The 23,684-nt window shown below is 50.3% G+C and overlaps 1 protein-coding gene across 2 annotated transcripts in view; it reads left to right on the top strand.

The window, feature by feature from the left end:
* The first annotated feature begins 3,154 nt into the window (after nt 1–3,154).
* PTK2 (protein tyrosine kinase 2) overlaps nt 3,155–23,684 on the top strand; it is a 360,567-nt gene continuing 340,037 nt past the window's right edge. For both annotated transcript variants that reach the window (XM_056522841.1, XM_056522840.1), the window contains exon 1: nt 3,155–3,288. The gene's annotated coding sequence lies outside the window, so the exon portion shown is untranslated. The remainder of the gene's footprint in view (nt 3,289–23,684) is intronic.

The raw sequence follows: 23,684 nt of genomic DNA, 5'->3' as shown, positions 1-23,684 counted from the left end.
CAGGTTAAAAAAAAACTTTCGGTAGTTGTCCCACCTAATGTCATAGCGGATGTGCGTCCAACAATGGGCCAGCAACGGTTCATGCAACCATTACCACACGATTACTCTGTAAATGAATGCCGATCAATAAGATTGGCGCTCATTTACAATGCTGCTTGAACCGTCCAATAGAGCCCTTAGGCTTCCATTCTTGCAGTCTGCAATGTGGTTTCGGATTCTGCTGCCTGTGTTGCTTTTATCCCTTGTTCCAAAACATGTGCATTTGGCTGCATTGCATTGTTTGGGACCGGCCTAAAGGGGTACTCCACCCCTAGACATCTTATCCCCTATCCAAAGGATAGGGGATAAGATGTCTGATCGCGGGTGTCCCGCCGCTGGGGACCCCCGCAATATAGCATGCAGCACCCCCCTGTTTCTGCTCTGGAAGCGCTGGAGGATCCGTGACGTCACGACTCCGCCTCCGTGTGATGTCACGCCCCATCCCCTCAATGCTAGTCTATGGGAGGGGGCGTGACGGCCGTCACGCCCCCTCCCATAGACTTGCATTGAGGGGACGGGGCGTGACATCACACGGGGGCGGAGTCGTGACATAACGGACTTCCGTTCCGGTGGTCGGGACCCAGACCCTCCAGCGCTTCCGGAGCAGAAACAGGGACCCCCGCGATCAGACATCTTATCCCCTATCCTTTGGATATGGGATAAGATGTCTAGGGGTGGAGTACCCCTTAAAGTGCGTGTGAAATAGAAAAGCGGAATTGCAGACTTACATTGGGGACGAAACTAAAAGAAGCGGAGAATGAAGTTCGTGGTTAGCTCTGGAGCCTTGAATTCCCTATGTGTCCGCAGATTACCTTGCTCCAAGGCAATTCGGAATGAAGTTCTGTGTTCTTTCCATAACAAAACAGGGAACGGCTCTACTAAAATGTGTTCCTACCTCTCAATGGAGTGCACGGGTCAAAGATAAAAAAAACAACAACATTGGCCCTCATTTACTATTCTAAATCCGACCTGTTTTGTCGGGTTTCTTTGGCGCATCTTTGTCTGCGACATGTCGCAGACATCGTGCGCCAGTCTGCGACACGATGCGACATTTTTTCCCGACGGACCCGATGTGGATTCTCCCAAACCCGAAAAAGGGGCGTAACCCAACATTTCTGAGCTTTCCCACGTATTTATAAAGGTTTCCAACCCGAATTTGTTGAATTGTTGTAGATTTTTTTCCCGACAACTCAGAGGAGTTGGAAACCAAAACCAACAAAACCCACGTGCGGCAAACAGGATGCGACATAATAATAAATACCAGGGGAAAAAGCAGTCGGGTAAGAAAGCAACATAGACTTACAACCCGATTTTCTAAGTAAATGAGGGCCAATAACGTGTGCTAAATCAGTCATTCTACTGGGAATAAGATGCCTCATCGTGGGGATCCCGCCGCTGGGGACCCCTGTAATCTCGCACGCAGCGCCCCGTTACAATCAGTCCCACGGAGCATGTTCGCTCCGGGTTTGATGACTGGCGATCATGGGGCCGGAGCCTGGATACCAGTGAGGTCTAGTACCTGTGGTTGCCTGGATACCAGTGAGATCTAGTACCTGTGGTTGCCTGGATACCAGTGAGGTCTAGTACCTGTGGTTGCCTGGATACCAGTGAGGTCTAGTACCTGTGGTTGCCTGGATACCAGTGAGGTCTAGTACCTGTGGTTGCCTGGATACCAGTGAGGTCTAGTACCTGTGGTTGCCTGGATACCAGTGAGGTCTAGTACCTGTGGTTACGTGGATACCAGTGAGACCTAGTACCTGTGGTTACCTGGAAACCAGTGAGGTCTAGTACCTGTGGTTACCTGGATACCAGTGAGGTCTAGTACCTGTGGTTATCTGGATACCAGTGAGGTCTAGTATCTGTGGTTGCCTGGATACCAGTGAGGCCTAGTACCTGTGGTTACCTGGATACCAGTGAGGTCTAGTATCTGTGGTTGCCTGGATACCAGTGAGGTCTAGTACCTGTGGTCATCTGGATACCAGTGAGGTCTAGTACCTGTGGTCATCTGGATACCAGTGAGGTCTAGTATCTGTGGTTGCCTGGATACCAGTGAGGTCTAGTACCTGTGGTTACCTGGATACCAGTGAGGTCTAGTACCTGTGGTTACCTGGATACCAGTGAGGTCTAGTACCTGTGGTCATCTGGATACCAGTGAGGTCTAGTATCTGTTGTTGCCTGGATACCAGTGAGGTCTAGTATCTGTGGTTGCCTGGATACCAGAGAGGTCTAGTACTTGTGGTTGCCTGGATACCAGTGAGGTCTAGTATCTGTGGTTGCCTGGATACCAGAGAGGTCTAGTACTTGTGGTTGCCTGGATACCAGTGAGGTCTAGTACCTGTGGTCATCTGGATACCAGTGAGGTCTAGTATCTGTGGTTGCCTGGATACCAGTGAGGCCTAGTACCTGTGGTTACCTGGATACCAGTGAGGCCTAGTACCTGTGGTTACCTGGATACCAGTGAGGCCTAGTACCTGTGGTTACCTGGATACCAGCGAGGTCTAGTACTTGTGGTTGCCTGGATACCAGAGAGGTCTAGTACCTGTGGTTACCTGGATACCAGTGATGATCTTTCTGCCTGTTGCAAAACTACAACTCCCAGCATGCCTGGACAGCCGAGTTGTAGTTTTGCAACAGCTGGAGGCACCCTGGTTGGGAAACACTGATTTAGTATTTTTATTTTATAAGTTCATTGTCAGTTTATGGTTTATTGCAGATGAATGCATGGCGGTGATTTATTACAATGTTTTTGTTATTCACTATCAATGAGAGGCCTCTGTACACACAGAACAGCACAGACATGACAGGAGGCTTCTCTCTGCTCTCCATGTCATTCCCGTCACACACCACAGCCCGCCATTACTAAGAGGAGAAGGGAAGAGGGGGCGTGTCCTTCCAGGCCCCTATGACGTCACCAGGAGGAGACGGGAGCTCCCCATGGAAGGGGCGGGGCTACGGCGGAAATGAGCGGAGTGTGACAGGAGAGACAATCACATCGGGAAGAGGGCGTGGTCACGGAGGAAAAGCGGGCGTGTCTTAGACCAAAGAAAGTGAATGGGCGTGGTGTGCATTGGAGCCCTCCGATCCTAGTGGAGACATTGTGAGTGGGCGTGGTTTGCGGGAAGGAGCGGGTTCCCGATGCTGAGGGTCAGTGTGTGACGGGTGCGCGCGGCAGGGTCAGCGGGGAGGAGGAGGCGGTGACTGAGTGACGGGAGCCTGGGGGCTGCGGGCACCGACGAGGCCGGCCAGGAGGTGAGCACCGCGGGGGGATAGGGCTGGGAGAGGTCGGGAAGCGATGGGACACACAGGAGGCTATTATGTGTGCGGTCCGGTCACCTCACATGTACCTCAGAGCTGAACTCCTCACACAGAGCCCCTCACATCACATGTACCTCAGAGGAGCTGAACTCCTAACAGAGCCCCTCACATCACATGTACCTCAGAGCTCAACTCCTCACATCACATGTACCTCAGAGCTCAACTCCTCACACAGAGCCCCTCACATCACATGTACCTCAGAGGAGCTGAACTCCTAACAGAGCCCCTCACATCACATGTACCTCAGAGCTCAACTCCTCACATCACATGTACCTCAGAGGAGCTGAACTCCTCACACAGAGCCCCTCACATCACATGTACCTCAGAGCTCAACTCCTCACATCACATGTACCTCAGAGCTCAACTCCTCACATCACATGTACCTCAGAGCTCAACTCCTCACATCACATGTACCTCAGAGCTCAACTCCTCACATCACATGTACCTCAGAGGAGCTGAACTCCTCACACAGAGCCCCTCACATCACATGTACCTCAGAGCTCAACTCCTCACATCACATGTACCTCAGAGCTCAACTCCTCACATCACATGTACCTCAGAGGAGCTGAACTCCTAACAGAGCCCCTCACATCACATGTACCTCAGAGGAGCTGAACTCCTCACACAGAGCCCCTCACATCACATGTACCTCAGAGCTGAACTCCTCACATCACATGTACCTCAGAGCTCAACTCCTCACATCACATGTACCTCAGAGCTCAACTCCTCACATCACATGTACCTCAGAGCTGAACTCCTCACATCACATGTACCTCAGAGCTCAACTCCTCACATCACATGTACCTCAGAGCTCAACTCCTCACATCACATGTACCTCAGAGCTCAACTCCTCACATCACATGTACCTCAGAGCTCAACTCCTCACATCACATGTACCTCAGAGCTCAACTCCTCACATCACATGTACCTCAGAGCTCAACTCCTCACATCACATGTACCTCAGAGCTCAACTCCTCACATCACATGTACCTCAGAGCTGAACTCCACACATCACATGTACCTCAGAGCTCAACTCCACACATCACATGTACCTCAGAGCTCAACTCCACACATCACATGTACCTCAGAGCTCAACTCCTCACATCACATGTACCTCAGAGCTCAACTCCTCACATCACATGTACCTCAGAGCTCAACTCCTCACATCACATGTACCTCAGAGGAGCTGAACTCCTCACACAGAGCCCCTCACATCACATGTACCTCAGAGCTCAACTCCTCACATCACATGTACCTCAGAGCTCAACTCCTCACATCACATGTACCTCAGAGCTCAACTCCTCACATCACATGTACCTCAGAGGAGCTGAACTCCTCACACAGAGCCCCTCACATCACATGTACCTCAGAGCTCAACTCCTCACATCACATGTACCTCAGAGCTCAACTCCTCACATCACATGTACCTCAGAGGAGCTGAACTCCTCACACAGAGCCCCTCACATCACATGTACCTCAGAGCTCAACTCCTCACATCACATGTACCTCAGAGCTCAACTCCTCACATCACATGTACCTCAGAGCTCAACTCCTCACATCACATGTACCTCAGAGCTCAACTCCTCACATCACATGTACTTCAGAGGAGCTGAACTCCTAACAGAGCCCCTCACATCACATGTACCTCAGAGCTGAACTCCTCACATCACATGTACCTCAGAGCTCAACTCCTCACATCACATGTACCTCAGAGCTCAACTCCACACATCACATGTACCTCAGAGCTCAACTCCACACATCACATGTACCTCAGAGCTCAACTCCACACATCACATGTACCTCAGAGCTCAACTCCACACATCACATGTACCTCAGAGCTCAACTCCACACATCACATGTACCTCAGAGCTCAACTCCTCACATCACATGTACCTCAGAGCTCAACTCCTCACATCACATGTACCTCAGAGCTCAACTCCTCACATCACATGTACCTCAGAGCTCAACTCCTCACATCACATGTACCTCAGAGCTCAACTCCTCACATCACATGTACCTCAGAGCTCAACTCCTCACATCACATGTACCTCAGAGCTCAACTCCTCACATCACATGTACCTCAGAGCTCAACTCCTCACATCACATGTACCTCAGAGCTCAACTCCTCACATCACATGTACCTCAGAGCTCAACTCCTCACATCACATGTACCTCAGAGCTCAACTCCTCACATCACATGTACCTCAGAGCTCAACTCCTCACATCACATGTACCTCAGAGCTCAACTCCTCACATCACATGTACCTCAGAGCTCAACTCCTCACATCACATGTACCTCAGAGCTCAACTCCTCACATCACATGTACCTCAGAGCTCAACTCCTCACATCACATGTACCTCAGAGCTCAACTCCTCACATCACATGTACCTCAGAGCTCAACTCCTCACATCACATGTACCTCAGAGCTCAACTCCTCACATCACATGTACCTCAGAGCTCAACTCCTCACATCACATGTACCTCAGAGCTCAACTCCTCACATCACATGTACCTCAGAGCTCAACTCCTCACATCACATGTACCTCAGAGCTCAACTCCTCACATCACATGTACCTCAGAGCTCAACTCCTCACATCACATGTACCTCAGAGCTCAACTCCTCACATCACATGTACCTCAGAGCTCAACTCCTCACATCACATGTACCTCAGAGCTCAACTCCTCACATCACATGTACCTCAGAGCTCAACTCCTCACATCACATGTACCTCAGAGCTCAACTCCTCACATCACATGTACCTCAGAGCTCAACTCCTCACATCACATGTACCTCAGAGCTCAACTCCTCACATCACATGTACCTCAGAGCTCAACTCCTCACATCACATGTACCTCAGAGCTTTACGATTGTGATCCCTTCTCCCCTACAATTTGTGACTGTGATTCCCCCCGATATAAATGACCATTTTGATCCCCTCCGTTATGACTGATCTGCTTTATCACTCAATATTCTGATCCCTCTTGTTATTCTTAGCAGTTTTAACCCTTCGCCTGGTGTGATTTCCAGCTTCTTATTGTTACCTGTACTTCCTTATGACTTGTGCTTGTTCGTGGTTGTTGGCTATTTTGTAGGAGCACGGTGGAGGTCTGTCGTCCTTATGTTGGTGCAGGTCCGCCCTCCTTATGTCTGTGTTGGTGCAGATACGCCCTCCTTATGTCGGTGTTGGTGCAGGTCCGCCCTCCTTATGTCGGTGTTGGTGCAGGTCCGCCCTCCTTATGTCGGTGTTGGTGCAGGTCCGCCCTCCTTATGTCGGTGTTGGTGCAGGTCCGCCCTCCTTATGTCGGTGTTGGTGCAGGTCCGCCCTCCTTATGTCGGTGTTGGTGCAGGTCCGCCCTCCTTATGTCGGTGTTGGTGCAGGTCCGCCCTCCTTATGTCGGTGTTGGTGCAGGTCCGCCCTCCTTATGTCCGTATTGGTGCAGGTCCGCCCTCCTTATGTCGGTGTTGGTGCTGGTCCGCCCTCCTTATGTCGGTGTTGGTGCAGGTCCGCCCTCCTTATGTCGGTGTTGGTGCAGGTCCACCCTCCTTATGTCGGTGTTGGTGCAGGTCCGCCCTCCTTATGTCGGTGTTGGTGCAGGTCCGTCCTCCTTATGTCGGTGTTGGTGCAGGTCCGCCCTCCTTATGTCGGTGTTGGTGCAGGTCCCCCCCTATGTGTCAATATTGGTGCAGGTCCACCCTATGTGTCAGTATTTGTGCAGGCCCCCCCATATGTCAGTATTTGTGCAGGCCCCCCCATATGTCAGTATTGGTGCACGCCCCCCCCTATATGTCAGTACAGTATTGGTGCAGGCCCCCCCCCCCTATATGTCAGTATTGGTGCAGGCCCCCCCCCCTATATGTCAGTATTGGTGCAGCCCCCCCCCCATATGTCAGTATTGGTGAAGGCCCCCCCTATATGTCAGTATTGGTGAAGGCCCCCCCTATATGTCAGTATTGGTGAAGGCCCCCCCTATATGTCAGTATTGGTGAAGGCCCCCCCTATATGTCAGTATTGGTGCAGGCCCCCCCTATATGTCAGTATTGGTGCAGGCCCCCCCTATATGTCAGTATTGGTGCAGGCCCCCCCTATATGTCAGTATTGGTGCACGCCCCCCCCCTATATGTCAGTATTGGTGCAGGCCCCCCCTATATGTCAGTATTGGTGCAGGCCCCCCCTATATGTCAGTATTGGTGAAGGCCCCCCCTATATGTCAGTATTGGTGAAGGCCCCCCCTATATGTCAGTATTGGTGAAGGCCCCCCCTATATGTCAGTATTGGTGCAGGCCCCCCCTATATGTCAGTATTGGTGCACGCCCCCCCCCTATATGTCAGTATTGGTGCAGGCCCCCCCTATATGTCAGTATTGGTGCATGCCTCCCCCCCTATATGTCAGTATTGGTGCAGGCCCCCCCTATATGTCGTTATTGGTGCAGGCCCCCCCCCTTATGTCGGTATTGGTGTGCCCCCCCCCCTTTCTAGGTTGGTATTGGTGTGGCCCCCCCATCCCTTGTTAGGTCGGTATTGGTGTGGCCCCCCATCCCTTATGTCGGTATTGGTGTGGCCCCCCCCCCTCCCTTGTTATGTCGGTATTGGTGTGGCCCCCCCCCCCCTCCCTTGTTATGTCGGTATTCGTGTGGCCCCCCCCCCCCCTCCCTTGTTATGTCGGTATTGGTGTGGCCCCCCCATCCCTTATGTCGGTATTGGTGTGGCCCCCCCCTCCCTTGTTATGTCGGTATTGGTTTGGCCCCCCCCCCTCCCTTGTTATGTCGGTATTGGTGTGGCCCCCCATCCCTTATGTCGGTATTGGTGTGGCCCCCCCCCCTCCCTTGTTTTGTCGGTATTGGTGTGCCCCCCCCCCCCTCCCTTGTTTTGTCGGTATTGGTGTGGCCCCCCCCCTCCCTTGTTATGTCGGTATTGGTGTGGCCCCCCCCCCTCCCTTGTTATGTCGGTATTGGTGTGGCCCCCCCCCCCTCCCTTGTTATGTCGGTATTGGTGTGGCCCCCCCCCCTCCCTTGTTATGTCGGTATTGGTGTGGCCCCCCCCCCTCCCTTGTTATGTCGGTACTGGTGTGGCCCCCCCCCCTCCCTTGTTATGTCGGTACTGGTGTGGCCCCCCCCCCTCCCTTGTTATGTCGGTATTGGTGTGGCCCCCCCCCCCTCCCTTGTTATGTCGGTATTGGTGTGGCCCCCCCCCCCTCCCTTGTTATGTCGGTATTGGTGTGGCCCCCCCCCCCCCCCCTCCCTTGTTATGTCGGTATTGGTGTGGCCCCCCCCTCCCTTGTTATGTCGGTATTGGTGTGGCCCCCCCCCCTCCCTTGTTATGTCGGTACTGGTGTGGCCCCCCCCCTCCCTTGTTATGTCGGTATTGGTGTGGCCCCCCCCCCTCCCTTGTTATGTCGGTATTGGTGTGGCCCCCCCCCTCCCTTGTTATGTCGGTATTGGTGTGGCCCCCCCCCCCCCTCCCTTGTTATGTCGGTATTGGTGTGGCCCCCCCCCCCTCCCTTGTTATGTCGGTATTGGTGTGGCCCCCCCCCCCTCCCTTGTTATGTCGGTATTGGTGTGGCCCCCCCCCCCCTCCCTTGTTATGTCGGTATTGGTGTGGCCCCCCCCCCTCCTTGTTATGTCGGTATTGGTGTGGCCCCCCCCTCCCTTGTTATGTCGGTATTGGTGTGGCCCCCCCCCCCCTCCCTTGTTATGTCGGTATTGGTGTGCCCCCCCCCCCCTCCCTTGTTATGTCGGTATTGGTGCAGACCCCCCCCCCTTATGTCGGTATTGGTGTGGCCCCCCCCTTGTTATGTCGGTATTGGTGTGGCCCCCCCCCCCCCCTCCCTTGTTATGTCGATATTGGTGCAGAACCCCCCCCCCTTATGTCGGTATTGGTGCAGCCCCCCCTTGACATGTCGGTATTGGTGTGGCCCCATTGTTATGTCGGTATTGGTGTGGCCCCATTGTTATGTCGGTATTGGTGTGGCCCCATTGTTATGTCGGTATTGGTGTGGCCCCATTGTTATGTCGGTATTGGTGTGGCCCCATTGTTATGTCGGTATTGGTGTGGCCCCATTGTTATGTCGGTATTGGTGTGGCCCCATTGTTATGTCGGTATTGGTGTGGCCCCATTGTTATGTCGGTATTGGTGTGGCCCCATTGTTATGTCGGTATTGGTGTGGCCCCATTGTTATGTCGGTATTGGTGTGGCCCCATTGTTATGTCGGTATTGGTGTGGCCCCATTGTTATGTCGGTATTGGTGTGGCCCCATTGTTATGTCGGTATTGGTGTGGCCCCATTGTTATGTCGGTATTGGTGTGGCCCCATTGTTATGTCGGTATTGGTGTGGCCCCATTGTTATGTCGGTATTGGTGTGGCCCCATTGTTATGTCGGTATTGGTGTGGCCCCATTGTTATGTCGGTATTGGTGTGGCCCCATTGTTATGTCGGTATTGGTGTGGCCCCCTTGTTATGTCGGTATTGGTGTGGCCCCCTTGTTATGTCGGTATTGGTGCAGACCCCCCCCCCCCCTTATGTCGGTATTGGTGCGGACCCCCCCCTTATGTCGGTATTGGTGCAGACCCCCCCCCCCCTTGTTCTGTTTGTATTGGTGTGGGCTCACCCCCCTTATGTAGGTATTACTGCACCCATGCTCACCTTTCCTTGACAGACCACTGCATGTATTTCTTGGATGTAATGTCCATTGTTGTCTCCCGGGAATCTTCAGTCTTATTGTTGGGATCTTTACATACTGTTCTGGTTGTTTTACACTTTTTGCCTGTAGAATGTGGCCCACGTGACCCACAGGGAATATGCCCCATGTAGCCAACGTTGTGTAAGTCCGGTAGATAAATGTTCTGGTATAACGGAGAGACTGCCCCCAGATACCTCTGCCATCATGAGCCGTGCCCGTGTTATAGGTGGAGCTGGAGGTGTCTGGCAGCCTCCAATGTTTCACGTTCCTCCAATCTACTATACAAGGGAATTGAGAAATCACTGGTTATTATGTTCCTTGCAGGTAGGGATAACTCTAAGGGTGAAGTAAGTTTAGTTTGCACCTAACTTTATTAGGATACCCCTAAACGTTGGCAAATCGTAGGGTACCATTGCCAAAGCGACTGCCTGACGCCCGGTGCCGCTGCAGTTTGTCAGCTCTTTATTTCTGGAGAGTCCCCACAGTCCTGCTGACACAATGTGCAGAAAGCCAGCTCAGCACGTGTGACATTCTACCCGCAACCATTATGGAAGCGGAGCCGCTCTGCCGGATTATCCTTCCCCAGTCTGTGACTTCCTGCAGACCCCTTAACCCTTCTGCTGCTGGTATAAGAGGAAACTTTACTACCCCCTGCTTCTAGACATGACAGGCAGAGCAAAATCACAGGAAAGCTTTAGAGGATATTTTACCCGATCCTCAGTCAAATATATACATCAAATATCTCAAATTCTATGTTCGGTTGCTAAACCACAAAAAAACTTTTATCAGGGATTTATCGTTTGTGTGAGAATTTGCTGAATATTTATTTTCATTTGCACAGTTTTTTTTAGCAGGGGTTTCTGTGTCTAATTTAAGAAATTGCGCATGGAAGGTAATACATTGTATGGGTTTTTAAAAGTATGCAGTAAAAAAATGGGTAAAAAATAAATAAATACACTTCACAATCTAGGGAGTGGAGTATACTTTAGCAGTTTTTCTGCTCAAATTTTTATTTTTTTATTTTTATGCAACAAATCTATTTGCGCACACTAAGCCACACCCCCTTCAAATGCAAAAATACAATAATAATAATTGCAAAATGCAAAAAACTGTGAAAAATAATGCACATGGCTTTGCAAGATTGAAAACCACTGGCAGCGTCTGCAGCCTGTTTCAGTAAAAATCCACAGAAAGAAAGTCCATAGTATCCCAAAGTATCCCAAATGCTGGGAGTAGTAGTTTTGTAACAGCTGGAGGCATTCTGGGTTCTGAACACTGCTGTATAAACTCCATACACCAGTGTTTCCCAACCAGGGTGCCTCCAGCTGTTGCAAAACTACTACTCCCAGCATGCCCGAACAGTCTTTGGGATACTATGGACTTTGGCGAATTTTGATCGTGAATATCGTCACTTTGCGATTTTGAGAATATTTAGAATATAGTTCTATATATTCGTAATGATGAATATTCTTTATTTTTTTTTTTATAACATGCTAATTTTTATGCAAATTTTGTGAACGAACATGGCAAATATGCAAATTTCACGAACATAATCGTCAATATATTCGCGAAATATCGCAAATTCAAATATGGCCCCTGCCGCTCATCACTATTTCCAACCAGGGTGCCTCCAGCTGTTGCAAAACTACAACTCCCAGCATGCCCGGACAGTCTGAGATACTATGGACTTTGGCGAATTTTATATCACGAATTTCGGCACTTCGCGATTTTGAGAATATTTAGAATATAGTTCTATATATTCGTAATGACGAATATTCATTTTCTTTTTTTACATGCAAATTTTGTGAACGAACATGGCGAATATGCAAATTTCACGAACACGGGAGGAATAATCGTCAATATATTCACGAAATATTGCGAATTCGATTATGGCCCCTGCCGCTCATCACTATTCCCAACCAGGGTGCCTCCAGCTGTTGCAAAACTACAACTCCCAGCATGTCCGGACAGCCTTCGGCTGTCCGGGCATGCTGGGAGTTGTAGTTATGCAACAGCTGGAGGCATACTGGTTGGGAAACACTGCACTACAAAATCAGGGTCCAGTCTGATAGGCCATTCAGGAGTCTAGGAGAGCTGGATACCTTTGGCTGTCCTGGCATACTGGAAGCTGTAGTTTTGCAACAGCTGGGGGCACCCTGGTTGGGAAACACCGCCATACACCATGATGCAATCTGGTAGCGCCAGCTAATTCCTTGTAGTAGTACCAGGACGTCTGTAGCACCTTCAGACAACTAACACATCACTCTCGAGACTTATTGACTTCCCGCTGTTCCAGATTGTTGAAACTCCAATTTTTTTGTTTTTTTTACTTTTTTTGTTTTTTTTTATTCCTCTTGGTTTATCTCTTTTTTATTTTTATTTTAGAAAAGACGATTCCTGTAAATAAAAGCAGAACAGACACCATCCTCTGCCAGGCACCTCTCAATGTGATAGACTTCCCTGTCTGTCAGGAGATGTGTCCTCCAGCCATAAATACTAAACACCTCTCGGTCACACCTTCTCTGGGCGCGCGTCTGCACATTACTACAGGTGCGGAGGCGGCTGCACTGCGAATAGGAAAATACCTGTCCCGGAGGAGGGGTTGTGTGACCGCGCATTTACGCTGTCTATATATAGAGTAGGTGATTCTCACACTGTCGGCTTTTCTAGTATCTCCTTTAGTGCAGTGTAATGTTTGAATACTGTTGGTTGTGGGATATGTCTGCTTACAATGATCTGAGGAAGACTACAAGTATCAGCAGGATATGGCTCTGGATCTCAATGTCTTAAAGGGGTACTCCGCTCCTGGCATCTTGTCCCCTATCCCAAGGATAGGGGATAAGATGTTACATCGCCGCGGTCCCGCTGCTGGGGACCCCGGGGATCGCCACTGCGGCACCCCGCCATCATTACTACACAGAGCGAGTTCGCTCTGTGCGTAATGACGGGCGATACAGGGGCCGGAGCAGCGTGACGTCATGGCTCCGCCCCTCATGACATCACTGCCCGTCCCCTTAATGCAAGTCTATGGCAGGGGGCGTGACGACCGCCACGCCCCCTTCCCACAGACTTGTATTGACGGGGGCGTGATGTCACGAGGGGCGGAGCCGTGACGTAACGATGCTCCGGCCCCTGTATTGCCCGTCATTACGTGCAGAGCGAACTCGCTCTGTGCAGTAATGATAGCGGGGTGCTGCAGCAGCGATCCCCGGGGCTCCCCAGCAGCGGGACCCCGGCGATCTGACATCTTATCCCCTATCCTTTGGATAGGGGATAAGATGTCTAGGGGCGAGTACCCCTTTAAAGGGGTACTCCGGTGGAAAACATTTATTTATTTATTTTTAAATCAACTGGTGCCAGAAAGTTATACAAATTTGTAAATTACTTCTATTAAAAAAAAATCTTAATCCTTCCAGTACTTATTAGCTGCTGAATACTACAGAGGAAATGCTTTTCTTTTTGGAACACAGAGCTCTCTGCTGACATCACGAGCACAGTGCTCTCTGCTGACATCTCTGTCCATTTTAACAACTGTCCAGAGAAGGAGAAAATCCCCATAGTAAACATATGCTGCTCTGGACAGAGATGTTAGCAGAGAGCACTGCGCTCGTGATGTCAGCAGAGAGCTCTGTGTTCCAAAAAGAAAAGCATTTCCTCTGTAGTATTCAGCAGCTTTTTTTTTTTTTTTTTTTTTTTCAGCAGCTAATAAGTACTGGAAGGATTAAGATTTTTTTTATAGAAGTGATTTACAAATCTGTCTTTAACCCCTTAAGGACCCGTGACGTTTGCATACGTCTCCGCACCCTGGGCTTTAAGGACCCATGGCATATGAGTACGTCATGGCGGTTTCCGGTCCCTGCTGCGCACCGGACAGAGGTCGGAAGCGGATGCCTGCTGAAATCCTTCAGCAGGCATCCAGGGCAAACGCCGAGGGGGGCCATGTATGCCCCCCATGTTGGCGATCTTCGCAAATTGCGAGGGAAATCGCCCCTGTGATCTGCGCCGATACCGGGCTGATCGGGTCTCTGGGACCCGTCTGCCCGGTAATTTTGCATGATCCCGGTTGTCACAGACAGCCAGGACCATGCTGAAGACTAGGAGCGAGGTGGCAAGCCTACCACCTCCTCCTATCCCCTGTGATTCCTCGGTTAGCTAACCGACCAATCGCAGGGGGGGGGGGGGGTTACTTCCTCCCGACCTGCCCTGGAAGTCCAGAGAGGACGGAAGGAAGACCGGAGGATGGGACGGGGGAGTGCTGGGGCCCGGCCCCGGTACTTACCTCGTCCCTGAAGACCCGGATTCCGGCGGCGGTGGCGACAGGTGAGTTGATCTTCGGCGGCGGCGCGGGACCTTTGCAGCAGTCCAGACCGCCGTAAAGCGATCTGGACTGCTCCATCTGATCCCTTTACACTACAACTCCCAATGCAACATCTGGAGGTCCACAGTTTGGAGACCACTGTGCCCTTCCAGATGTTGCAAAACTACACACCCTCAGCAGTTGCAAAACTACACCCCCTTACTGTCCAGGCATGCTGGGAGTTGTAGTTCTGTAACATCTGACCCTTTAGATGTTGCAGAACTACAACTCCCAGCATGCCTGGACAGTTTTGGCATACTGGGAGTTGTAGTTTTGCAACATCTGGAAGGGCACAGATTGGGAACCACTGTATTAGTGGTCTGCAAACTGTAGTCCTCCAGATGTTGCAAAACTACAACTCCAAGCATGCTGGGAGTTGTAGTTCGGCAACATCTGGCTCTAAAGATGTTGCCGAACGACTACTTCCAGCATGCCTGAGAATGTTTGGGAGTTGGGGTTTTGCAACAACTGGAGGCACACTGGTTGGGAAACATTGTCTGTTTCCTAACTCAGTGTTTCCCAACCCATGTGCCTCCAGCTGTTGCAAAACTATAACTACCAGCATGCACTGATAGACTGTGCATGCTGGGAGTTGTAGTTTTGCAACAGCTGGAGGTTCCCCCCCTGTGAATGTACAGGGTACATTCACATGGGCAGGGGGCTTACAGTGAGTATCAGGCTGCAAGTTTGCGATGCAGCAAATTTTGCGCCACAGCTCAAACTCGCTGTAACCCCCCGCCCATGTGACTGTACCCTAAAAACACTACACTACACTAACACAAAATAAAATAAAAAGTAAAAAACACTACATATACACATACCCCTACACAGCCCCCCTCCCCTCCCCAATAAAAATGAAAAACGTCTGGTACGCCACTGTTTCCAAAATGGAGTCTCCAGCTGTTGCAAAACAACTCCCAGTATTGCCAGACAGCCATTGACTGTCCAATCATGCTGGGAGTTTTACAACAGCTGGAGGCACCGTTTGGCAATCACTGGCGTTGAATACTGCTATGTCCACCCCTATGCAAATCCCTAATTCAGGCCTCAAATGCGCATGGCGCTCTCACTTTGGAGCCCTGTCGTATTTCAAGGCAACAGTTTAGGGTCACATATGGGGTATCGCCGTACTCGGGAGAAATTGCCTAACAAATTTTGGGGGGCTTTTTCTCCTTTCACCCCTTATGAAAAGGTGAAGTTGGGGTCTACACCAGCATGTTAGTGTAAAAAAATAAAATTTTTACACTAACATTCTGGTGTTGCCCTATACTTTTCATTTTGACAAGAGGTAAAAGGGGAAAAAAGCCCCCCAAAATTTGTAATGCAATTTCTCCCGACTACGGAGATACCCCATAAGTGGGCGCAAACTGCTCTGGGGGCGCACAACAAGGCCCAGAAGGGAGAGTGCGCCATGTACATTTGAGGTGATTTGCACAGGGGTGGCTGATTGTTACAGCGGTTTAGACAAACGCAAAAATAAACCACATGTGACCCCATTTCGGAAACTACACCCCTCACGGAATGTAATGAGGGGTGCAGTGAGAATTTACACCCTACTGGTGTCTGACGGATCTTTGGAACAGTGGGCTGTGCAAATTAAACCTTTTGTACAGCCCACTGTTCCAAAGATCTGACAAACACCAGTGGGGGGGGTAAATGCTCACTGTACCCCTTATGTTCCTCAAGGGGTCTAGTTTCCAAAATGGTATGCCATGTGGGTATTTTTTTGCTGTCCTGGCACCATAGGGGCTTCCTAAATGCGACATGCCCCCCGAGCAAAATTTGCTCTCAAAAAGCCAAATATGACTCCTTCTGCTCTGAGCATTGTAGTTCGTCCGTAGTGCACTTCAGGTCAACTTATGGGGTACCTCCATACTCAGAAGAGATGGGGTTACAAATTTTGGGGGGTCCTTTCTATATTAACCCTTGCAAAAATGTGAAATTTGGGGGGAAACACACATTTTAGTGAAATTTTTTTTTTTTTTTACATATGCAAAAGTTGTGAAACACCTGTGGGGTATTAAGGCTTCTCTTTATTCCTTGTTATGTTTCTCAAGGGGTCTAGTTTCCAAAATGGTATGACATGTGGGTTTTTTGTTGTTCTGGCACCATAGGGGCTTCCTAAATGCAACATGCCCCCCAAAAACCATTTTACCCCTTGTCAAAATTAAAAAAAATTGGGTCTACAAGAACATGCGAGTGTAAAAAATGAAGATTGTGAATTTTCTCCTTCACTTTGCTGCTATTCCTGTGAAACACCTAAAGGGATAAAACGCTGACTGAATGTGATTTTGAATACTTTGGGGGGTGCAGTTTTTATAATGGGGTCTTTTATGGGGTATTTGTAATATGAAGACCCTTCAAATCCACTTCAAACCTGAACTGGTCCCTGAAAAATTGTGATTTGTGAAAAATTGGAAAATTGCTGCTGAACTTTGAAGCCCTCTGGTGTCTTCCAAAAGTAAAAACTCGTCAATTTTATGATGCAAATATAAAGTAGACATATTGAATATGTGAATAAAAAATGTTTTTGGGGGGAATATCCATTTTCCTTACAAGCAGAGAGCTGAAAAAGTCAGAAAAATGCAAAATTTTCAAATTTTTAATCAAATTTTGGGATTTTTCACCAAGAAAGGATGCAAGTTACAACAAAATTTTACCACTATGTTAAAGTAGAATATGTCACGAAAAAACTATCTCTGAATCAGAATGATAACTAAAAGCATTCCAGAGTTATTAATGTTTAAAGTGACAGTGGTCAGATGTGCAAAAAATGGCCGGGTCCTAAGGTGTAAAATGGCTGGGTCCTTAAGGGGTTAAAGGGGTACTAAGGTGAAAACCTTTTTTTTTCTTTTAAAACACCTGGTGCCAGAAAGTTAAACATATTTGTAAATTACTTCTATAAAAAAATCTTAATCCTTCCAGTACTTATTAGCTGCTGAATGCTACAGAGGAAATTCCTTTCTTTTTGGAACACTGATGACATCACGAGCACAGTGCTCTCTGCTGACATCTCTGTCCATTTTAGCAACCATGAATAGCAGATGTATGCTAAGGGTAGCATGGTGGCTTAGTGGTTAGCACTGCTGCCTTGCAGTGCTGGGGCCTTGGGTTCAAATCCCACTAAGGACAACAATAAATAAAGACGTATTATTATTATTATAATAACGTCAGCAGAGAGAACTGTGCTCGTGATGTCATCAGAGAGCATTCCAAAAAGAAAAGAATTTCCTCTGTAGTATTCAGCAGCTAATAAGTACAGAAAGGATTAAGATTTTTTAATAGAAGTAGTGTAAAAATCTGTTTAACTTTCCGGAGCCAGTTGATGTAAAAGAAAAAAGGTTTTCACCGGAGTACCCCTTTAACTTTCTGGCACCAAAAAAATAAAAAAAAATTCCACTCGAGTCCCCCTTTAAGATTTGGCTTTTTGGGCATTCTGGGAGTTGTAGTTTTTGCATCAACTGGAGGCACCATGGCTGGGAGAGACTGCTATAGACATTGAATTGTTTGGATCTTATGAGGGAAATTTATCAAGACTTATACAGAGCAAAAGTTGCTGCGTTGCCCATATGAACCAATCAGATCATTTCTTTCATTTTTGAAAAGGCCTCTAGAAAATGAAAGCAGCGATCTGATTGGTTGCTATGGGCAACTCAGTAACTTTTCCTCTGGACAGGTTTTGAGAAATCTCTCTGTGTTTCTAGTCTGGGGGATGAAACCTTTTCAAGTGATGTCGAATAGATTGGTTACTGTGATTTTCTAGCACTACACAATGGCCCTCATTTACTAAGAGTGTTGTGTAGGTTTCTTTGTGGGTTATAAATCCCTACAATTTATTTTCCACGGTATTTACTAAGGTTTCCCTACATTTTGCTTTTTTTTTTTTTTTTTTTACACATGTTCTGATCTGTCGGGTTTTCCTCAGCTGAAATCCACTACATTTTATGTGGAAACCTTAGTAAATACGCCCCCTTTCCCTGCGGCCATGCCCCCTTTTTGGATTTTCTTAGCAAAATGTAGAGTTAGGCTGGGTTCACACTACGTTTAGTCCCATACGGGAGCGCATACGGCAGGGGGGAGCTAAAAGCTCGCGCTCCCGTATGTCACCGTATGCGCTCCCGTATGTCATTCATTTCAATGAGCCGACCGGAGTGAAACGTTCGGTCCGGTCGGCTCATTTTTGCGCCGTATGCGCTTTTACAACCGGACCTAAAACTGTGGTCAACCACGGTTTTAGGTCCGGTTGTAAAAGCGCATACGGCGCAAAAATGAGCCGACCGAACGTTTCACTCCGGTCGGCTCATTGAAATGAATGACATACGGGAGCGCATACGGTAACATACGGGAGCGCGAGCTTTTAGCTCCCCCCTGCCGTATGCGCTCCCGTATGGGACAAAACGTAGTGTGGACCCAGCCTTAGTCTGGGTTTTTTCAATTCTGGTGCAAAATCTGACGCAGACAGAATTTCTGGCGCACAACACGACAAAACATGTCGGGTTTGCAATAGTAAATGAGGGCCAATGTGTTTTTATACAGCTTCTTATTGTCCCTCTTTACACCAGACTATTAGAAGAGCACAACCTCATGTTTGTACATTGAGTTTAAAATGGTTATAAAAGAAGTTGAATCTTGCACTAGAGGTGCGGCTGGAAGGAAGGAGGTGAAGCCGCACCTGAAGGGTTCACACGAGGGAAAGAGAAACAACGCCTGAAGGGTTAACCTACGAGCCGGGAAGTAGGATCAGTTCACAGACCTTAAAGATAGCTGTCCTGCACCAGAAAGATCTGTCACTGTAGAGAGAATGGAGACCGGAGCTTCTGGCATGTCCTTGGATCAGGGGGGGCTTCGGCAACGTCAGGACCGAAGGATTCTAGTGACCGGAGGCGCAGAGAACAAGAAGGAAACTCTTACTGAGGACTATGGCGTAGACTTCAAGACTGCGCTCAAGGCCGCGGTGTTGGTAATAAAGGAAGACCGCAGATGCCACAGACCAGCATTGCCTTCAAAACAGCACCCAGAGGCACCAAAGGGGACATATAGGGGCTGACTGACGAATCGATAAGAGGAATAATTGACACTGATTTCCAATATCGGTTTTTGTTGATTGATCTTGATTGATGTTGATGCAGCTCTATCTTGCACATATATACAGCCTGATCATTGGTAGAGCTTAGCACAGTGTCTCTTCTCCATGGTCTTTGGAAGATCTTCTTATCCCACTACTTATGGTCCATCTTTTGCCTGATCATTGGAATCATGTATTTCCTTTCCCATGAACTTCATAACCTCTACCCAAGCATCAGAAGATCTCTGTATTGCCTTTCCTCTCTGACTCTGCGTTCCTAATCCACAACTTAACTTTTGGCCCTATCATCGGAAGAGCTTAGTGTCGTCCCCATACACTTACTTACACAATGAGTATCCATTGTCCCTTGATCCTCACCTGGACTTTTGAAGGAATTGATATTCTTATTTACAGCTGCCTCGCAAGATAATTGGATGGGCTTGACATTGTCCACATACTTAGCCTGACATGTCCAACCATTGGAGGTGCTCTGTACCCTCACATAACCAAAAAGAGAAAGAAAAAGGCGCTCCATGTGGAGTATCGCTTGCAACAAGGATACCATTGAGGGGGAGGGTAAATCACTGCTTACCGAGAGAAGTTGTGTAACATACTCAACAATGGTAATCGTAGGTAAGTATTGTATGCCCGTCTGCAGCCTTCCTGGAATGTGGAGTGACAAGGTCGGAGAGGACTTCGTAGGTGCAGGAATTTCTGCGCTGATCAAGGCAAGGAATCGCAGAGGTAAAATTGTCCCACTTGAAGTTTATTAACAACAATGCAACGCGTTTCGCTGCGCATGCGCAGCGAAATGCGTTGCATTGTTGTTAATAAAATCCAAGTTGGACAATTTTACCTCTGCGATTCCTTGCCTTGATCAGCACCCAAATTCCTGCACCTACGAAGTCCTCTCCTACCTTGTCACCTCACATAACCAGCTCAACTCTCAGCTGATCATAAGAAAATCTCAGTTCCCCTTTTACCACCATTGGGTTCGCACTACGTTTGTAGTGTACGGTGCTGGATCCGGTTGGGAGGGGCGAAAACCGTCCGCTCCCGTATCCCAGCCGGGTCCAGCCCAAACCCCATTCATTTCAATGAGCCGACTGGAGTCAAACGCGGACTCCGGTTGTCTCATTTTTGCCCTGTATACGGTTTTTTGACCCAACCAAAAAGCGTGGTATACCACGGTTTTAGGTCCCGTCAGAAAACTGTATACGGGGCAAAAATGAGACAACCGGAGTCCGCGTTTGACTCCAGTCGGCTTATTGAAATTAATGGGTTCGGGCCGTTTCCGGCTGGGATACAAGAGCGTCCGGTTTTCGCCTTTCCCAACCGGATCCAGCACCGTACACTACAAACTAAGTGTGAACCCACCCTAACTTGGCTCTCACCAGACTATTGGAAGTTATCAGTCAAGGTTCTTGGCCATTTGTCGAGATGAGTGGAGGGCTATTCTTCTATATGTCAGTATAGTATATGTCAGGCATGTTGCTGCTTTCACGCTCAGCGCTTTTATGAGTCCTGGACTGATGCCTGGTGCTCACATGTAACAGTACTGAGCACTGCGGACAGCCTTGTATATGAAAGAATAATGTATTGCTGAGCCAATGGTTATGAAGAGTTGAGAATCAGCTGCCACTAAGTAATTAAAAGGTTGGTGATGATAATTAAGTGGGAGGCCGAGGAGCGGGTGTCCTGTGTGGAGCGGTGGGAGGGCGGCATGTGGTGATGTAGAAGGCTGGAAAGTGGGTATCCTGTACAGACATGGTAGGGCTGTCCTGTATGGAAGGTGGTGGGGGTGTCCTCTATGGGGCCACAGATTCCCCTAATCGGCCCCGGCTCCGTATTACCCAGCAGCTGTGTTTCCCTAGGAGATGCCTGTAATGATCACTTTCCATGTTGTGTTCTCGCTCGGTCTGCTCTCTCATCTCTTCTGTCAGATTTATTCAGATATATGAATCATCAGTGAATCTTTATGCGTTGCTTCCCAGAAACAAGCAGAAATGTGATTAGGAGCAGGCAGACGTCTGCGAGGTATTTGTTACTGTCCAATTTGTTTTTTGTTTTTATTGGATTTTTATTTTTAACAGATTACAGGTAAAGAACTTCAGGGTATATGGAAAATACTGTATTAAATATTGTGTGGTGGTGGGTATTTTAGAGAGGGGAGGGTTGGGGGGAGAGATTGCTGTAGAGAGGGGAGGGCTGGGGGGGGGGAGAGATGGCTGTAGAGAGGGGAGGGCTGGGTGGGGGAGAGATGGCTGTAGAGAGGGGAGGGCTGGGGGGGGAGAGATGGCTGTAGAGAGGGGAGGGCTGGGTGGGGGAGAGATGGCTGTAGAGAGGGGAGGGCTGGGGGGGGGAGAGATGGCTGTAGAGAGGGGAGGGCTGGGGGGGGGGAGAGATGGCTGTAGAGAGGGGAGGGCTGGGGGGGGGAGAGATGGCTGTAGAGAGGGGAGGGCTGGGGGGGGGGGAGAGATGGCTGTAGAGAGGGGAGGGCTGGGGGGGGGGAGAGATGGCTGTAGAGAGGGGAGGGCTGGGGGGGGGGGAGAGATGGCTGTAGAGAGGGGAGGGCTGGGGGGGGGGAGAGATGGCTGTAGAGAGGGGAGGGCGGGGGGGGGGGAGAGATGGCTGTAGAGAGGGGAGGGCTGGGGGGGGGAGAGATGGCTGTAGAGAGGGGAGGGCTGGGGGGGGGAGAGATGGCTGTAGAGAGGGGAGGGCTGGGGGGGGGGAGAGATGGCTGTAGAGAGGGGAGGGCTGGGGGGGGGGGGAGAGATGGCTGTAGAGAGGGGAGGGCGGGGGGGGGAGAGATGGCTGTAGAGAGGGGAGGGCTGGGGGGGGGGGGAGAGATGGCTGTAGAGAGGGGAGGGCTGGGGGGGGGGGAGAGATGGCTGTAGAGAGGGGAGGGCTGGGGGGGGGGGGAGAGATGGCTGTAGAGAGGGGAGGGCTGGGGGGGGGGGGGGGAGAGATGGCTGTAGAGAGGGGAGGGCTGGGGGGGGGGGGGGAGAGATGGCTGTAGAGAGGGGAGGGCTGGGGGGGGGGAGAGATGGCTGTAGAGAGGGGAGGGCTGGGGGGGGGGGGGGAGAGATGGCTGTAGAGAGGGGAGGGCTGGGGGGGGGGGGGGAGAGATGGCTGTAGAGAGGGGAGGGCTGGGGGGGGGGAGAGATGGCTGTAGAGAGGGGAGGGCTGTGGGGGGGGGAGAGATGGCTGTAGAGAGGGGATGGCTGGGGGGGGAGAGATGGCTGTAGAGAGGGGATGGCTGGGGGGGGAGAGATGGCTGTAGAGAGGGGAGGGCTGGGGGGGGGGGAGAGATGGCTGTAGAGAGGGGAGGGCTGGGGGGGGGGGAGAGATGGCTGTAGAGAGGGGAGGGCTGGGGGGGGGGGGAGAGATGGCTGTAGAGAGGGGAGGGCTGGGGGGGGGGGAGAGATGGCTGTAGAGAGGGGAGGGCTGGGGGGGGGGGGTAGAGATGGCTGTAGAGAGGGGAGGGCTGGGGGGGGGGGAGAGATGGCTGTAGAGAGGGGAGGGCTGGGGGGGGGGGAGAGATGGCTGTAGAGAGGGGGGGGGGAGAGATGGCTGTAGAGAGGGGGGGGGGAGAGATGGCTGTAGAGAGGGGAGGGCTGGGGGGGGGGGGAGAGATGGCTGTAGAGAGGGGAGGGCTGGGGGGGGGGGGGAGAGATGGCTGTAGAGAGGGGAGGGCTGGGGGGGCGGGGAGAGATGGCTGTAGAGAGGGGAGGGCTGGGGGGGGGGGGGGAGAGATGGCTGTAGAGAGGGGTGGGCTGGGGGGGCGGGGGAGAGATGGCTGTAGAGAGCGGTGAGGGCCCAGGGAGAGGAAAGAAGAGGGCTGTAAAGAGGCATCTCTGTATAACCAAACAGCTTCTGTTTTGGAGCCTATCTGCCTTTTGTCCATTTACTTAGGGCTGGTTCACATCACGTTTTCTCCCATACGTAATGTAATTCATTTCAATGAGTCGGCCGGAGTGAAATGTTCGGTCGGCTCATTTTTGCGTCGTATGCGCTTTTTCCCCGGACCTAAAACTGTGGTCAACCACGGTTTTAGGTCCGGTTGTAAAAGCGCATACGGCGCAAAAATGAGCCGACCGAACATTTCACTCTGGCCGGCTCATTGAAATGAATTACATACGGGATCACATAGAAAGGCATGCAGGAGCGCGAGGTTTTAGCTCCCCCCTGCTGTATGCGCTCCTGTATGGGAGAAAATGTGATGTGAA

The sequence above is a fragment of the Hyla sarda genome, chromosome 5 (assembly GCF_029499605.1).
Source record: "Hyla sarda isolate aHylSar1 chromosome 5, aHylSar1.hap1, whole genome shotgun sequence".
NCBI classification, from domain to species: Eukaryota; Metazoa; Chordata; class Amphibia; order Anura; family Hylidae; genus Hyla; species Hyla sarda.
Note: the sequence above shows the minus strand (reverse complement) of the source record. Positions and strands in the feature narration are given on the sequence as shown.